We start from the raw sequence: 15,803 nt of genomic DNA, 5'->3' as shown, positions 1-15,803 counted from the left end.
TTATTCAGGTCTAATATTAACCACAATGCTATAAGCTCAATATGATAAATTATAGAAGCAATCTCATTTTATAATTTGCTACTTGTTTTAAGGTGTACTTATTTTCATACTAATGCCTTATCTACATGTGAAGCCACATGCAAAACTTGTCTCATATTGCACTTTGACTCATACTATGTGTCAGTAAGTTCACCTAAACCCTGAAACAGAAAAAAAATGATAGCAAATAACATTATAGGTTACTGAGTTTAGATCTATTGAACTTCTGAGGTTGTTTTATGATATATTGTGTAAACATAAAAAGGTCACTTTGCTGTGAAAAAAGTAAAGACTTTTATAAAAACTTGTTTTATTGCAGTAATCTTAGCTTCATAAAAAACTCATGGGTAGCATTAAAGGGCATTGAGTTTAGCAGGGAAAGGCACTGAGGTAACCTTTGTGCTTTGTGAAGACACGTTGATTAGTGCCAACTCTGCCCTTTGGCTCAGTAATTGAAATCTTGGCATTTGATTGATAAGTAAGTAATGTAATAAAGAAACTATGTGCATGCAAAGTTATTTATTGCAGCATCATCCAAAGCTATGTATAATTTTAAAAAATTAAGTTAATATCCAATAAGATGAAATTAGTTTAATAATTTATAGCATATCCTCTTAGCCCCTTAGGATGGTGAAGCCAAGAGTAACTCTAAAATTTTGTACTCAAGTATTGTTATAATGTTTCAACAATAAAATGTGACAAAGTGTAAAAATAATAGAGTAATCTGCAAAATACACATGCATTTTGTGAGTCCCATTATTATTCCTGATATTCCATATCACATCAGACTTTAAATGTATAAACTACTTCAACCTGTTCAACTTTGAAATAAAAATGAGCAAATAAATTTGTTGTTTTGATTTCAAAACTAAACAAAGAAATGTAAGCACTATTTTCCAGATATATTGCTAAATAACACCATTACAATAATAATATATAAAATTATAAACCATATTCTAAGCCTAGATTATAGTGTTTACATAATGTTGCAAAATAGTGCCTGTAAAAAACACACTGATGCATCTTTTGTTGCCAGTAATTTCTAATTATATGCCAAGTTCCTCCATCCACTGGAGCAATGCATTTACTGCTTTTGAAGAAATTCAGATCCAACCACATGGACAAAGTAGTTCTCACTTGGCCTCAAGTTTTGTCTCCTTTTTTGAAGCCCACCACCACAGACACAGAATACTCTAAAAGCCAAAATACTTTGAGGAGGCACTTGGAAGAAAAAATGTTTCACTGAAATTTCAAAACTTCACATGATAAACCAAGAGCAAAGCCAGGTAGGTGGATGTGCTGAGTTTATACGTTGAACCAGAGAATATGGAGGATTCACCGTGCCTTTGGGGCAGCTTTCCTTCCCTCATAGAGAGGACTTTTGAATGCTTGCTAGGCTTAATTAAGGAAGAAGCTCTGGGAGGATTTTCAATGAAAAGCCTGAGTATGGATGCTAGAGAGGGTCCTCCTCCAAGTCCCCCTGCAATTGAAGCCTGAAGTAGGAGACCCCCTAAGACCGCCAGATGGGTGAAGGGTTCTGAGAAAATGAGGGACTGGCATGCTGCTCTGCTTCTTGTCTGGAATTCTGGAAGGAGACACCTCCCAGAGTTTATATCCATGTGGGGCTGCCTTAGTAGATGGAGAGAGTGATGTGCTACTTCATACAAAAGGGTCTGAGTCACCCCTTCCTCTGCCTCACCCTCAAATCCCTTCCTCCCTGGATGTATCTAGGAAGCTTGAAACATTGTGCCTGAGGTTATTTAAACTATAATTGAAAGCTGTGAGATTTGTCTGTCTGCCAGGGGTTAGCAGGGTGATTGGGAGGTGGGACCTCAATGGTTGAGATCCAGGCTAGAGGGTCTCAGAGGATCAGCAGTTAGCAAAGGCTGATGTGGAGCAGAGCAGCAAGACAGCTGAGTTTCTTGAGCAAAGTCTGTTGGATGCTTGAGTCTGGAGACAGAGCCCTATTACCATCTGTCTCCTGCATGCAGCAGAAGTGGGCTAAAACCTAGGATCTGGAGGTTAAACTACACAGGACAAGCCAGAGGAGGACTCTCAGACCAGAAACTCCTGCCCCCAAGTCAGGCTGATACATAAGCCCTGAGAATTTAGATCTCTCATAGCAGAAAGGAGAAAGGCATCAGGGTGAGGATGGGGAGGAGCAGTATTCCTTTCACATCATTAAAAGCAAAAGGGGCTTGTGTCCTAGGTTATTTTAACTATAGAGAAATTAACATTTTTATTCCTGTACACCTATCTTTTTGTGACTCAAGAAATAAATACCTGCTAAAGCCATGGGGTGTGTGTGTATATATAAATGTATAAGTCTCAGAGATAATGAGATTTTGTTACTGATTCCCTGACCTAGGAAAACACTGTGAGGCCCCATTACAGTGGATCAGGGATGGATGGACCAGTGGAAAGGATACAGGGGAGTAGATGAAGCTGGGAGAAAGAGAGCTTAGCAGGATTGATAAGATCCTGTTGGTAATCTCAAACTCAGTTTTTACCTAAACAAGTTTGTAACCCTGGAAACCAGGGAGTTGCTGGAAATGTGTCCAATCTGGGGTAAATTGGGGTTAGTGTGGGGTAGGGGAGCAAGCAACCTGTCTAGATAGCTTAGGACCCAGATAGAGGAATCCAAGATATTAAAAAAAAAGATTACAGGCCATAGTATTTGAGGCATATTGCCTAACGGTTTATTTTTATGATTTGTGTTTCCTACAAATGCCAGGAACCCAATTGGTTGGCTCCTGGGCATGTGGAAGGAAACATTTGCAGCTGGTTAAGAGTAAAATAAACAGTTGCAAGTATGCTCTGCAATTGGATGGAGAGAGGGCTGACAGGGACAGAAAGGGGAGGCTAAACAGAGAAGTATGGGATGCAGCAGAGTATTGCAGGAACTGTGGAAAGTTTAGAGTCAAATGCATCTGGGTTGAATCTGGGGAATTCTGCATACTTACTGTGTATGGCCTTGGGCCTGTCAATGTTCTCATCTGCAAAATGGGGATAATCACGTTTACATTGCTGGGTTTTGGTAAGCATTAGGATGATATGTTTAAAGCATGTAAATCCTTCTCTGGCACCTATCCAGCAGGTGCTTGGTAAATGATAGGTGTCACTATAAAGATATATTCATTTTTTTCTGGAGGGGCACTGTTTTTTACGTCTTTTTGTTCTGTTTCCTGTGCTTTTACCCATTGTATAAATTTTGCTGCTGTAACAAATGACCATAAATCTAGTGGTTTAAAGAATAATTTTACTCTTACAGTTCTAGAGGCCAGAAGTCTAAAAGTGAGATGTTCTTCCTCTAGAGCAGGGATGGGGAGAATCCTCTACTTCTCTCTCTGGTGGCTGTTGGCATTTCTTTGTTTGTGGCTGCACCACTCTCTGCTCTGTCTTCAGTCGTCTTCTCTGAGTGTCTGTGTCTAATCTCCCTCTGCTTCTCTCTTATAAGGTTCCATGTGATTGCACTTAGGACCAATCCAGATAATACAGAATAATGTTCCTCGTTCATCATTCTTAATCAGGTCTTCTGCTATATAAGGTAATTCTTACTCTTTTTTCATGTAAAGTGATAGTCACAGGTTCTGAGGATTAGGAAGGGCATATATATATTTGAGGGGCTATTTTTTTTCTGCCTACCATAACTTTATAAATCCTGTGAGAAAGTTTCATAAAAAATCAAGCCTAAGAAGTAAGATTTTAGAAAACAGTTTGATTTTGCTTTAAAGTGGGCTAAGGAAATGGTGCACATGAAAACAGGGAACTTAGTTGCCAGATTTAAGAATGGAACCCAAAAGATAAGCACCTGAAATAAAACACTACCATTTGGAAAAATGAGAAGAAGATTTGAAATAATGATGATATCTTTTTAAAATGCAGTATCATTTACTTTCCAAATTATTCCAGCACATTTCGCTCTCAAGTGAATCCCTAGAAATCAAATCTTATTTTGCTACTGATTTTGACTGTATCACTGGAATTATGCATCTGTAGAAAAATTTTCTCTGTGATCTTAACTGAAACTGTGTTTTCACAGAGCCTGGACCCTTCTCAGGGCATTGTATCTGTTCAGACACTGCCATTCTGAATGTTACAGTGCTTTTCCTGTGTCCTTCTAAAAATTTCCCCAAATTATGGAAGCGCCTCCTTCACTGGGGAATCATTGCACTATATATTTGTAGTGCTTCTCAATGGACCTAGTAATTTCCAATAAAGTTAGACTTCCTTGATGATCACCTGCCGCTAATATTTAAATATGACCTTTGGACTTCAGTGACTTATAAAATATATTTTCTCCATGTTTATTATTGTTTTATAATTCTATATTTTAAAATAAAGGATGTATATGCAACTAGGAAAATGATGTTTTATTTTAAATAAAGGATGTATATGCAACTAGGAAAATGATGTTTTATTTTGTGTATAATCACATTTTTGCCTTTAAGGAAATCGTCTTATGCATATTCTTTTTTTTTTTTTTTTTTTGAGATGAAGTCTCACTCTGTCACTCAGGCTGGAGTACAGTGGCGTGATCTCGGCTCACTGCAACCTCCACCTCCCAGGTTCAAGCACTTCTTATGGTTCAGCCTTCTGAGTAGCTAGGATTATAGATGTGTGCCACCACGCCTGCCTAATTTTTGTAATTTTAGTAGAGACGGGTTTTGCCATGTGGGCCAGGCTAGTTTTGAACTCCTTGCCCTGTCAAAAGTGCTGGGATTGCAGGCATGAGCCATTGCACCTGACTGTTATGCATATTCTTAAGTCTGAGATTTATTGTCTCTGGTATTAATATCAGAAACTTTTCTGTAGCACTTGATATGTTTTAAAATTCATAGAATTCTGAATTGTTTACATGATCTGATTTCCTTTTATGTTGTTAAGTTTATTCCCTACCTATAAAAGTATAGACAATTTTGTCATATATTTTTACAATAATTTTCTTTTTGGTTGAATTTTGTATGGGTGCTGTTATTGCTTTTCTTTTTCATGTGTGTCATGGGTTGACTGGTGTCCCCCAAAGAGATATAGTAAAGTCCTGAACGCTGATACCTTTGAATATCACCTTATTTGGAAATGGTCTTTGCAGATCTATTAAGATGAGGTCATACTGGATTAGGATGGGCTCTAACCTAATTACTGGTATACTTATAAAAGGGGGAAAAGACACACAGGACAAAGACACACACAAGGAAGATCACAGTGTAAAGATGAAGGCAGAGATTGTAATGATGCACCTGCCAGCCAGGGAATGCTGAGGTAGCCCATCTCAGCCACCAGAAAGTAGGAAGAGTCAAAGGCAGATGATTTCTTAGAACCTTCAGAGGGATTGTGACGCTGTGAACAACCTGATTTCAGACTTCTAGCCTCTGTAACTGGGAGAGAATAAGAACACACTTCTGTTGTTTAAAGCTGCCCAGTTCATGGATTTTGTTACTACAGCCCTAGGAAACCAATAGTGTCCACACATTTGAGAGAGTGTGTGTGTATTAATATAAATACATGTACATGTATGGGTCATGTATGTGAGAGAAGTTATCACCTACCTCAAATTTCTGCCATCTACTTCATATTGTTTTAAAGAATGAAATTATGTAATAAATATTTAATAGTAATTATGATATTATAATTCTAATAGTAGTATATTCCTCTCATAAACTCCTTAGAATATATCTCCTTGTTCAAGGTAGCTATTGGAATATATACCCTTTGTATAATTTTTGTTTTTTAGATGGAATCCTTGCTTTGTCTCCCAGGCTGAAGTGCGGTGGTGTGATCTTGGCTTACTACAACCTTGACCTCCTGGGTTCAGGCGATTCTCCTGACTCATCCTCCCAAGCAGCTGGGACTACAGGCACGTGTCACCATGCCTGGCTAATTTTTGTATTTTTAGTAGAGATAGGGTTTCAGCATGTTGTCCAGGCTGGTCTCAAACTCCTGATCACTGGTTATTCACCTGCATTGGCCTCCCAAAGTGCTGGGATAACAGGAATGAGCCACTGTGCCTGGCCTTCATAAAAATTTAATTAGTTATACATTGCTTCTAGGACAATGATCAAGATCTTAACCTATGCATTTTCCTGACTCTGCCAGTAGTAACTTGGCATTTTGCAGGAAGCTGCCTCAAAATTCCAAATAGCACATAACATGATTAGGAAGCAAGTGACTTCTGAGCTTGAAGATCCATGTGGGTGTTTCATTAAGATGAAATGCATCTGGGATTTGCTAAGAGATAGGTCAAGCCAGCACACATCCAGGTCTGTCCCTCCATGGCATCTGCGCTATGTAATGTGGTCACATAAAACCTCTTCGTGAGACAGCAAGCAGATAAACTGGAGACATTTCCTAAGACAGAAACAGATGAGTGGCAAAGACAGTTTTGCTCTTCATTTCCATTTTATGCATTCCAGGGCTTGGCAGGGTCAGCTCTGCTTTAATATCGGTGATAATACAATGCTGTAAAGTAATCAAATCAAGCAAGATTCTCTCTAAGTTGTAGACTAGTTTCCTGTTTTATTTTCTTGAATGTTTTCTTTTACTTTTGAAAACAGACAGTGAACCTTAAAAGGAGAGAGGCAGCTTTTAAGCTTGCTGTCATCATTTAGATCAATTTGGAACCAAGTCCCACCTCCCATCTCTTCTAAATTTGATGTACATCCTCTGTTGGCCACTGGCCAGAACAGAAGTCAGGAAATGATAAATACTAATTTATTCCCAGACACAGCAGTTTGTGCTGAGATGGGAGACAGCATTTATAGTCATTAAACCTATTGCATTTTTTAGTGTGTTTATTAATAGCAACCAAAATTAATGTTGATGTCATCTGCACTAGTGATAGTCAACTTTCAGTTTTGTCATTCTTAGTGGCTTTCCTGCCCAATGAGCCATGCTTTTTTTGTTCAACCTTCCACAGTGATTTGTAATATGACTGTCAAATCAGGTTTAACTAATGTAGTTTAACACCAACTAGACATAACCAGATATATAGCTGACAGAATTGCTTTAGCAGGTATGTCAAATATCAGGGAAACCCAACAGATCTTAAAGAAAATACCTTCAGAAGAGAACATCTTGTTTATGCTTGAGAAAACATCTCTAATGCTTGAGAAAAGTATCTCTGAATTTTATAATTTTGAAAGTCTCTTGATAAATAGGCAGATTAATCAGTATAGTACTGTCATTTCTTTTTAAAAAATATGTAACAGCTACTGAGATTTTTTTTCTTATCCTGTCAACCAAACAACTGAGTTAATTGATCATCAGGTTAAAGTTGGTGGAAGAAATAAAAACCTCAGAGTCGTCAATATCTTGCTATGTTTTGGTGCATCTGATGCTCTGAATTGGCTTTGACTAGATATCACATAGCTGAGAAACATCTTATGTTCTGGTATTTGACAAGCACTGAAAGCATCTGAGGCAATGAGTTGGCATGGATTCAGCCTGCCTTGGCAAAAGCATAGCCATAACTGATATGGTGTCCTACACAGACAGCACCTGCTCCTGAAATCAGGCCCATTGCTCATCGAAGGACAGCCCCTCCCCCAACAAATATTCCCTTCAATTTATTCATTTTTAAAATGGAGATTGATGGTAGAAAACGGAAGCACAATTGCTTTGGTTTGGACAAATATGCAGCCGTGCAATTAGCTTAAAATTGTGCAGGTAAAAACCACTCTGGCTAAATTATCATTTAATGGTTTGTAATAAAGAGATAGGTTTACTTGCTTTTAAAACAGAATCTAAAAAAGGGAATGCAAGGTATGTGAATGTGACATGAAAGCATAGAGGGATTAAGCAAGACAAAGCACATGAACAATTGGAGAGGTGATTCTAAGCAATGGATAAAAACACTACTTATACATTAAAACCAGTCACTGGACCTGGAAACATACAAAGTCTTTAATGTAGCAAATTTATATTTGCTAAAGGGAAGATCAGATCCTATTTCTCCCACACATTTCTTCCCCTTTTGAAAATTATACAGATTGTTTATTTATTCTTTCTTATACTTGAAGCTCACTGGCACCATTTCATCTAAACCAGAAGAATGGAAGAGTCCAAACTTCAGGGGCAATGAAAGAAACTGAGGAAAAGGAGGCACTTCAAGGTTAAATTATTGTGAACTGCAAATTTCACCACTTTGTTCTTCTGGACAGTTGCTTATGTATTTCTATTAGCAGATAATTGCTAATATCCAAGGAAGTCCTAAAAACAATTCAGTGTCTTGATTCTTTGACATTCTCAATGCTATCAGGTCTCTAAAACCAAACATGGTGCTGAGAAGCAGAAACTAATCATAAAAAATACTGTGTTTGTAGCTTTGCAGTCAGACAAATTGAGTTTGAAACATGCTGTTACTTAGTAGCTATGTGATCTGGGCATTTACTTAACCTTATAAATTTTCAGGTTTTTCGTCTGTAAAATTAGGATAACAGTAAACCTATCACATAAAATTGTTGGGAAGACTAAGTGGTGTAATGTATGCCAAGCTTAAAGCAATACCTAGCACATTATAATGGCTTAATCAACGTTAACTTGAATTAGCATTGTTGTGCCTGCTTAAACAGTGATTTTCAAATAACCCATATAGAGCCAGACGTCATTTGGAGATTGAGCCATAATGCAGATGAAATCACCAAGGATTTGTTTGATTTGTTTTTATTTGCAGGAACAGGGAACATGGCATGTAACATCAATCTGTATGTTATGTGATCTGGACATTAGCTGTGTTGGCTCTTGGCACACTTGACACCTCCTCCTTTGCTCCACCCTGCATTGCAGGGGCTGGAAATCTGAGAGCTATATGTTTCCCAGTCTCCATTGCCAGCAGGCTTATGAATTAGCATTAGGTTCCATCAGTGAGATACAGTCGTATAATATTTGGAAGGCAGAAGAGTATCAGAAACAGTGATGTGTTGAGTTGGCTCATACAAGTTCAAAGGAACTGATTGTGGACACCTTTTTCCATCTATGCATTCAGTAGCTTTGAATCAGCCATAGTGGGAATTTTTATATCACAGAAATTGGAAAATGCTACAAATAAGCACTTTTTTCATGCACAATGAGTCAGTTAGGTATTTATTGCATACTAGCGGATAGAAATAATATTATTCCTTTACGTGTATTGGCAGGCAGATAATCAGACATTGACAAATGAGGTTTTGCAGTGGCCTTTGGATGTTCTCCTGATTATTATCACGGGTCTGAATTGGATGTTCCTCTGATTATTATCGCTTGTCTCAATTGGGGGCATTTAAGTAGAATTCCTGCTCTGAGTTACAGTAGCAGTTTTCTGATTGCCTGAATCCAATGGCAAGCCTGTGCTATTGGTAACTTTCTCTGGCTTTTTCCCTTCCAACAGTTTTGTAAGTACCAAATTCTTTGTTAAATTTCCTCCTGCCCCAAATGGCTGAAGTACTTTCTGTTTTTCTGATAAAACTCTGTTAATACATTATGTCATAAATACATGAATATAGGCATGGATATCTGGGCAGAACTCATGTCAACTTGAAAAAAATAAGGGCTTTAAAAAATCAATGATAACAAACTTTCAGTATATGTGTGAGGATGCTGCCAGTGAATTTACTTAAATTTGAAGATAAGCTCAGTGCACCAAGGAAATAAATGAAACTACAAAACCACTTGTAGAGCATTTAGACTTGTAGACTTTGGCATTTATAGGTTTTAGATATGTTTTAAATCAAAGACTAGAAAAATCTGTTAAGCGGTTTCCTTTTTTGCTATTCTAAAGCTAGTCTATCATCTATTGTCTTTGAATGCCTGGCTAATTTTTGTATTTTTAGTGGAGACAGGGTTTCACCATGTTGACCAGGTTGGTCTTAAACTCCAGATCTCAAGTGATCCATCCACCTCAGCCTCTGAAAGTGCTGAAATTACAGGCATGAGCCATTGTGCCCTGCTTCATCTTTCAGAAGATACATTGTTTGCAAATATTTTCTCCCAGTCTGTGGCTTCTCTTTTTGTCTTCTTGACAGTGTCTTTTGCAAATTATAAATTTTTAATTTCAATGAAATTCAATTCAACAATTCTGTCTCATGGATTGTGCCTTAGGTGTTGTGTCTAAAAGGTCATCTCAAACTATAGGTCAATTAGATTTTCTCCTATGCTGTCTTCTAGGAGATTTATAGTTTTGCATTTTACATTTAAGACTGTGTGCCATTGTAGTTTACTTCTGGGAAGGCTGTAAGGTCTGTGTTTAAATTCATATGTGTATGTTTGTTTGTGTGTGTGTGTGTGTGTGTGTGTGTGTGTATGTTCAATTGTTGCAGCATGATTTGGTAAAAAGATTATCTTTTCTCCAGAATGTGGCCTTTGCTTCTTTGTCAAAGGTCTATATTTATGTGGGTCTATTTATGGGCTGTCTATTCTGTTTCACTGATCTATTTTTCTATTCTTTCACCAATGCCATACTGTCTATAGCTTTATAGTAATTCCTGAGGTTGAGTAATGTCAGTCTCCAACTTTGTTCTCCTTCAGTATTGTATTGGCTATTCTGGGTCAATATCCACAAAGTACTTGTAGGAATTTTATGGAGATTTCACTGGATTTATAGATCAAATTGAGAAAAATGAACATCTTGACAATACTAAGTCTTTGTACCAATGAACATGCAATATATCTTTGTTTATTTAGTTATTCTTTTCTTTCATCAGTGTTATAAAGCTTTCCTCATATAAATCTTGTTCATATTTCAATAATGTTCTTATTTTATTCGGGGGGCTCTAATGAAAATGGTATTGTTTTTTAATTTAAATTTCCACTTGTCCATTGCTGGTATATGGAAAAGTAGTTGACTTTTATACATGAACATCGTATCTACATGCTCTAATTGTTTATTGGTTTAAAATTTTTTTCTTTTTTTGCTGATTTTTTGATTTTTTACATAGATAATTATGTCATCTCCAAAGAGACATATTTGTTTACTCCTTCCCAAACTGTATACTTTTGATTTCCTTTTCTTGTGTTTTTGCATTAGCTAGGTTTTCCAGCATGATGTTGAAAAGCAGTGGTGAGAGGAGACATCCTTACATTTTTTCTGATCTTAGTGGGAAAGCATTGAGTTTCTCATCATGGTAGTTTGAAAGCAGATGTTGTATGATTTCTGTTTTTTCAATTGTTAAGATGTGTGCTTATGGCTCACAATGTAGACTATTTTGGTGACGTTGTATGTGAGCTTGAGAAGGATGCCTTATTCTGCTGCTATTGATGAAATTATCTATAGATGTCCATTATATCCAGTTGATTGATAGTATTATTATTTGACCATGTTCTTATTTTCTGTGTGCTGGGTCTGTTCATTTCCAGTAGAGGGGCTTGTTTAGTTTTCAGGCTGAGACATGAATTTTAATGGACAAAGTAGGGGTATTCATTGAGGTTGTTGGATATGACGCTAATATGGTAAAAAAAAAAGCTGGAAAAATACTGAGAAGAAATAATATAATTTATTCCACAATTACTTCTTAAATGTAGATTCTGTGTCAAGCTGATTTTAAGTGATGGCCAACATGGATATAATCCCTGCCCTCATGTAGAATATAGTCTAGTGAATATGATTGACAAGTATAATAGATTAAATAGTGTCTCCTCACACTTTATGTATACCAGGAGTCTTAGAATGTTATCTTATTTGGAAATAGGGTCTTTGCAGTTATACATAAAGATCTTGAGATGAGATCTGAGAATTAGGGTATTCTATAAGAAGAGGAGAAGAGGCAGAAAAGAAAGCCATGTGAAGACAGAGACAAAGATTGCAGTAATGCTGCCACAAACCAAGGAGCATCAGAAACCACCAGAAACTAGAAGAGGCAAGGAAGGAATTTTTCTTCTAAAAGCTTTGAGAGGGAGCAAGGCTCTACTAAAACCTTGATTTTGGTCTTCTGGCCTCCTGAATTTTTGTAACCCATCAGGTTTGTGGAACTTTATTAGAGCAGACCTAGAAAACAAATAACATCAAATAAACAAATGGGTAGGATGCTGTTTGGTAAGCACTATGATGGAAGATTAGGTTGTTCTCTAAGTGAATAAGTAGGTTGCCAATTAGAGTAGGTGGAGCAAAGGTTTCCTAAGCTTTCTTGAAAAAGATGGTGTAAAAACTGAAATATGAAAAATGATTAGGAGTTAACAAGGCCAGTTGATTACCCAGAGTATTCCAGATAGAAAAACTCATATGTGAAGGTCTTGTTGTGGGAGAGGCCTGAATAGTTTAAGGGATATTTTTAAAATATCATTTGCGTTCAGTGAGGAAGAGTGAGAGGAGAAAACAAAAGATGAGGTTGGATAGGTAAAGAAGAGCTAGATGATAAAGAAACTTTTAAACCATTCCAAGAAATTAGAACTTTAACCTAGCAGCAAGTATAACAAGACATTGCCTTTGTAGAAAGAAAGGACTTGAAAGGTTTGGCATATCACTTGTAGGTGCAATATGGAGAGTAGATTGGAGGGGCACAGCTGAAGCCAGGGAGATTGGTTAGAAGCTTCTGAGTAAGACAGAGGAGGCACCTGGGCTGGGCTTGTTGCTGAAGGCATGTAGAGAAGTGGACTTTGTTTTTAGATACATACTGATTATGATAATACTCCTAATAATCATAGTATTTATAGTGATAGATGATAATTACAGAATACTTACTATGTGCTGGATGTCATGTTTGCATTGTTTTGTTTAATTCTCAATAGTTACCATTAAGGTATCCATTTTTATAGAAAGACAACACTGAAACTTAGAGATCTTAAGCAATTTCTTCAAGATTATGCAGCAATTGAAGTGTAGGGCCAGGATCAATGCTGTTTTCTGAACTGCTGTGTCAAATATTTTATAGTATACTTTGTGACTGGGAGTTAGTTAGTAACTGGGATGATGGTGCCTTTTTATGGGACAAGGAATGAAAGAGAAGAACTAGGTTTGTGAGGGCAGATAATGCATTTGGTTTTAGATACGTTGATTTTGAAATGTCTCTGGCCTCTCTGGGCCTCCCACTAATAAGTGGAAATGTCTGAAGGTCCAGAGAGAGAGGAAGAATGGGGAGGAGAGAGCAGATTTGGGGATACTGATCTGGAAATCGTCAGCATAAAAATATGAATTTACTAACTATGGGATTGGATGAGTTGGTTCAGGGAATGGATGAGTAAAGTAAATTATCCAGGACAGATTCCTAGGAACATGGAGATTTAAGGGTATGGCAAAGGAAGACAATGAAAAGAGAAGCTTACTAGGAGCTGGTGGATAAAGGAAGATGCTTGAATATGTTTACGTAATTGTGGAAAGAAGGTAGTGGAGGCAGCAGCGTGAAAATTGAGGAAAGAAGGAATACTACAGAATAAATGCCTTGGGAATGATAGAGGGAATAAATACCTTGGGAATGATCCACAGCATGAGTACAGGGATTAGGCTTAAATAGGAAACATCTCATTAAATTTAGTAAAAGAACACCTCCTAAAGAGTATAATTAGAATGTTCATAGCATTCACACACAAAGTGGTTGAGGTGATGGATACCCCATTTACCCTGCTGTGGCAATTACACATTGTATGCTTGTATCAAAATATCTCATATACCCCCAAAATAGACATACCTAGTCTGCACCCCTAGAACTTAAAAATGAAAATTAAGAAAGAAAAAAGGGCCAAGAGCACGTTTGTAGGTTAGATGACAAAAAGGTGGATTACTTGTATTTTCTCTGGGAAGTAAGATACAAGGTATCCTGCAGGTCAGAGTTTGAGAGAAGTGGAGAAAGTTTGGAATCACTGCTGTGCAGAACATGAGTGCTGACTATGAAAAGTCATTCCTCATGGAAACATGGAACTACAGAATGACATCTAGGTATGACTATACCAGATGAGGGGGAGGCTCTGACATGAAAGCAGTAGTAATTTGCCCAGTTGGGTAGTTTTCTCTAAGAATAATAGGTTGGGCATTGTTAAGCACAACTGGTGCTTTGCAAGGTGGATAAGATGAAAGGACAAGCCAATGGACAAGAGACCTGAAAATGTTACCAAGAGAATGAACAGCTGCAAAGCCAGAGCAATGAGATCATGAGTTGGGGAAAAGAATAGTAGTAGAGTAGAAGTCTAGAGTCTTGGGTACCTATTCCAGGTCTACTACTAGCTAGTTGAGTCATTTTAGGAGCATCTCTTAAATGCTGTGGGCTTCTGCTTTCCTTTTCTATAAAGTGAAGAACTGGACTAAATGGTCAGTCTCTAAGGACTAGTTCTGCTTGAAAATTATGTGAGTCTGTCACTACTGCAGGAAGTAGTAAAGGAAGGAAAGAATGGAAGTGAAGGGTCATGGTGGGTTGTGAATTCACACTAGGCATTTGAGACTTACAATTGAATGTATTTATTTCAGCTGAGATGTCTACATAAAATGCATTGCTAAGTTTCAGGAAGACTCAGTCTTTTAATCAAAATTCTATTAGAAAATAAATGTAGGCAACTTTGATTGTTCTTTGTACTATGACTAATCTCCATCTACAAAAGTCTATAGTGAGATTTATGTGGACAATGGGATATGGACATGTCCATGAAAGGGAAAGATTATTAAATAGAGGGTGAAACCAAAACTGTGGAACCCCTTCCTAACCCATCTCCATCCACACAGGAAATGACACAACCTCACTTTATGAGAGGATACTGAATAATTTGGCACAATGCTGGTAACCCCTTATTAAGCTATATAATTTATAATTCATTTTTTCAGCTGCTCATATCCTAATTTAAACTAGTTAAAATGAAGGAAAAGTCATTTGGAATAAAAAGCAGAAGGCTTTTAAAAGCTAATTTTGGAGACACAGACATTGGGAAAAGAAATTGAGACCACTTATTTTTTGTCCACCACCTATCATTATCAAATTAAGTAAATACTTACAGGAGAGGAGATATGTCCCAAAGCCTAACACTATAAGAAATCTTTCCATATTCTTTTGTACAGGAACAGCAGTTTGAAGCAGACTCTGAGCCCAGTCATCCATCATTGAGATCTTTAGTACAAATGGCCCCATTTCAAGTCTCGTACACATGTCAGTGGATCTCGTGGTATGTTTTAGGAATGAAACATCCTCCTGTGTAACAGAAATGCAACTGACATGACCTCAGTATGTTCTGAATCACACCAGAAAGATTCCATAAAGAAATAAAATGAAATTCTCAAATGCAAAGTTAAAGAAAGATTTTTTCTGTGTAGAAGACAGATGAAGGTATTATTAATAGTGAAGGGTAAAAGCTGAAACATTTGAATGTTCAACTAAACATCACCAAATTTCTCATTTCAGTATGATAGAAATAACTGCTCTTGAGGTATTTCCATAATCTCAGTTTTAACTTCAGCCAGGAACCAAGGAAAAAAAAAATCCCTTCTCAAGCAGTTTATAAACTAAAAATAAAGATGACAAAAAGTCAGATTTAGATTAAATTGGAAAAGCTGGTTTTCAAAGTAGTAATTTTATCTCCCTAAGACAGAAATATATAGGCTACAGTAAAAGAAATGTTCAGTATTTACTGATATATACAGAGAAAAATAACTAATACCTAGCTTTAGCCAATGCATATGGATACATGATCAATTGAACTTTGGCAATCAACACATTATTAATGAATCCAAAATGGTCACATTTTCTGATGACTGAGTGCTGGAAGCTAAAGGAAATGATGTATGCCACTTGTTATACAACCTCTTCTTGAACGTCTTCCAGGGCTTTGGTGAGCTAAGACAGCAAAATATAGCTCCAGTTCTGCTGAGTTGTTCCTAA

General features: G+C 37.1%; 1 long non-coding RNA gene across 2 annotated transcripts in view; it reads left to right on the top strand.

Annotated features, from left to right (window-relative positions):
• LOC118144285 (uncharacterized) overlaps nucleotides 1-15,212 on the top strand; it is a 28,579-nt gene extending 13,367 nt beyond the window's left edge. The window contains exons 2-5 of one of the 2 annotated variants that reach the window (XR_013521956.1): nucleotides 1,076-1,325; nucleotides 3,497-3,586; nucleotides 5,774-5,896; nucleotides 14,987-15,212. This is a non-coding gene — a long non-coding RNA (uncharacterized LOC118144285). The remainder of the gene's footprint in view (nucleotides 1-1,075; nucleotides 1,326-3,496; nucleotides 3,587-5,773; nucleotides 5,897-14,986) is intronic. The other variant, XR_004728932.3, reaches the window with a different exon arrangement.
• Nucleotides 15,213-15,803: the final 591 nt, after the last annotated feature.

The sequence above is a fragment of the Callithrix jacchus genome, chromosome 9, assembly GCF_049354715.1.
Source record: "Callithrix jacchus isolate 240 chromosome 9, calJac240_pri, whole genome shotgun sequence".
NCBI lineage: Eukaryota > Metazoa > Chordata > Mammalia > Primates > Cebidae > Callithrix > Callithrix jacchus.
Note: the sequence above shows the minus strand (reverse complement) of the source record. Positions and strands in the feature narration are given on the sequence as shown.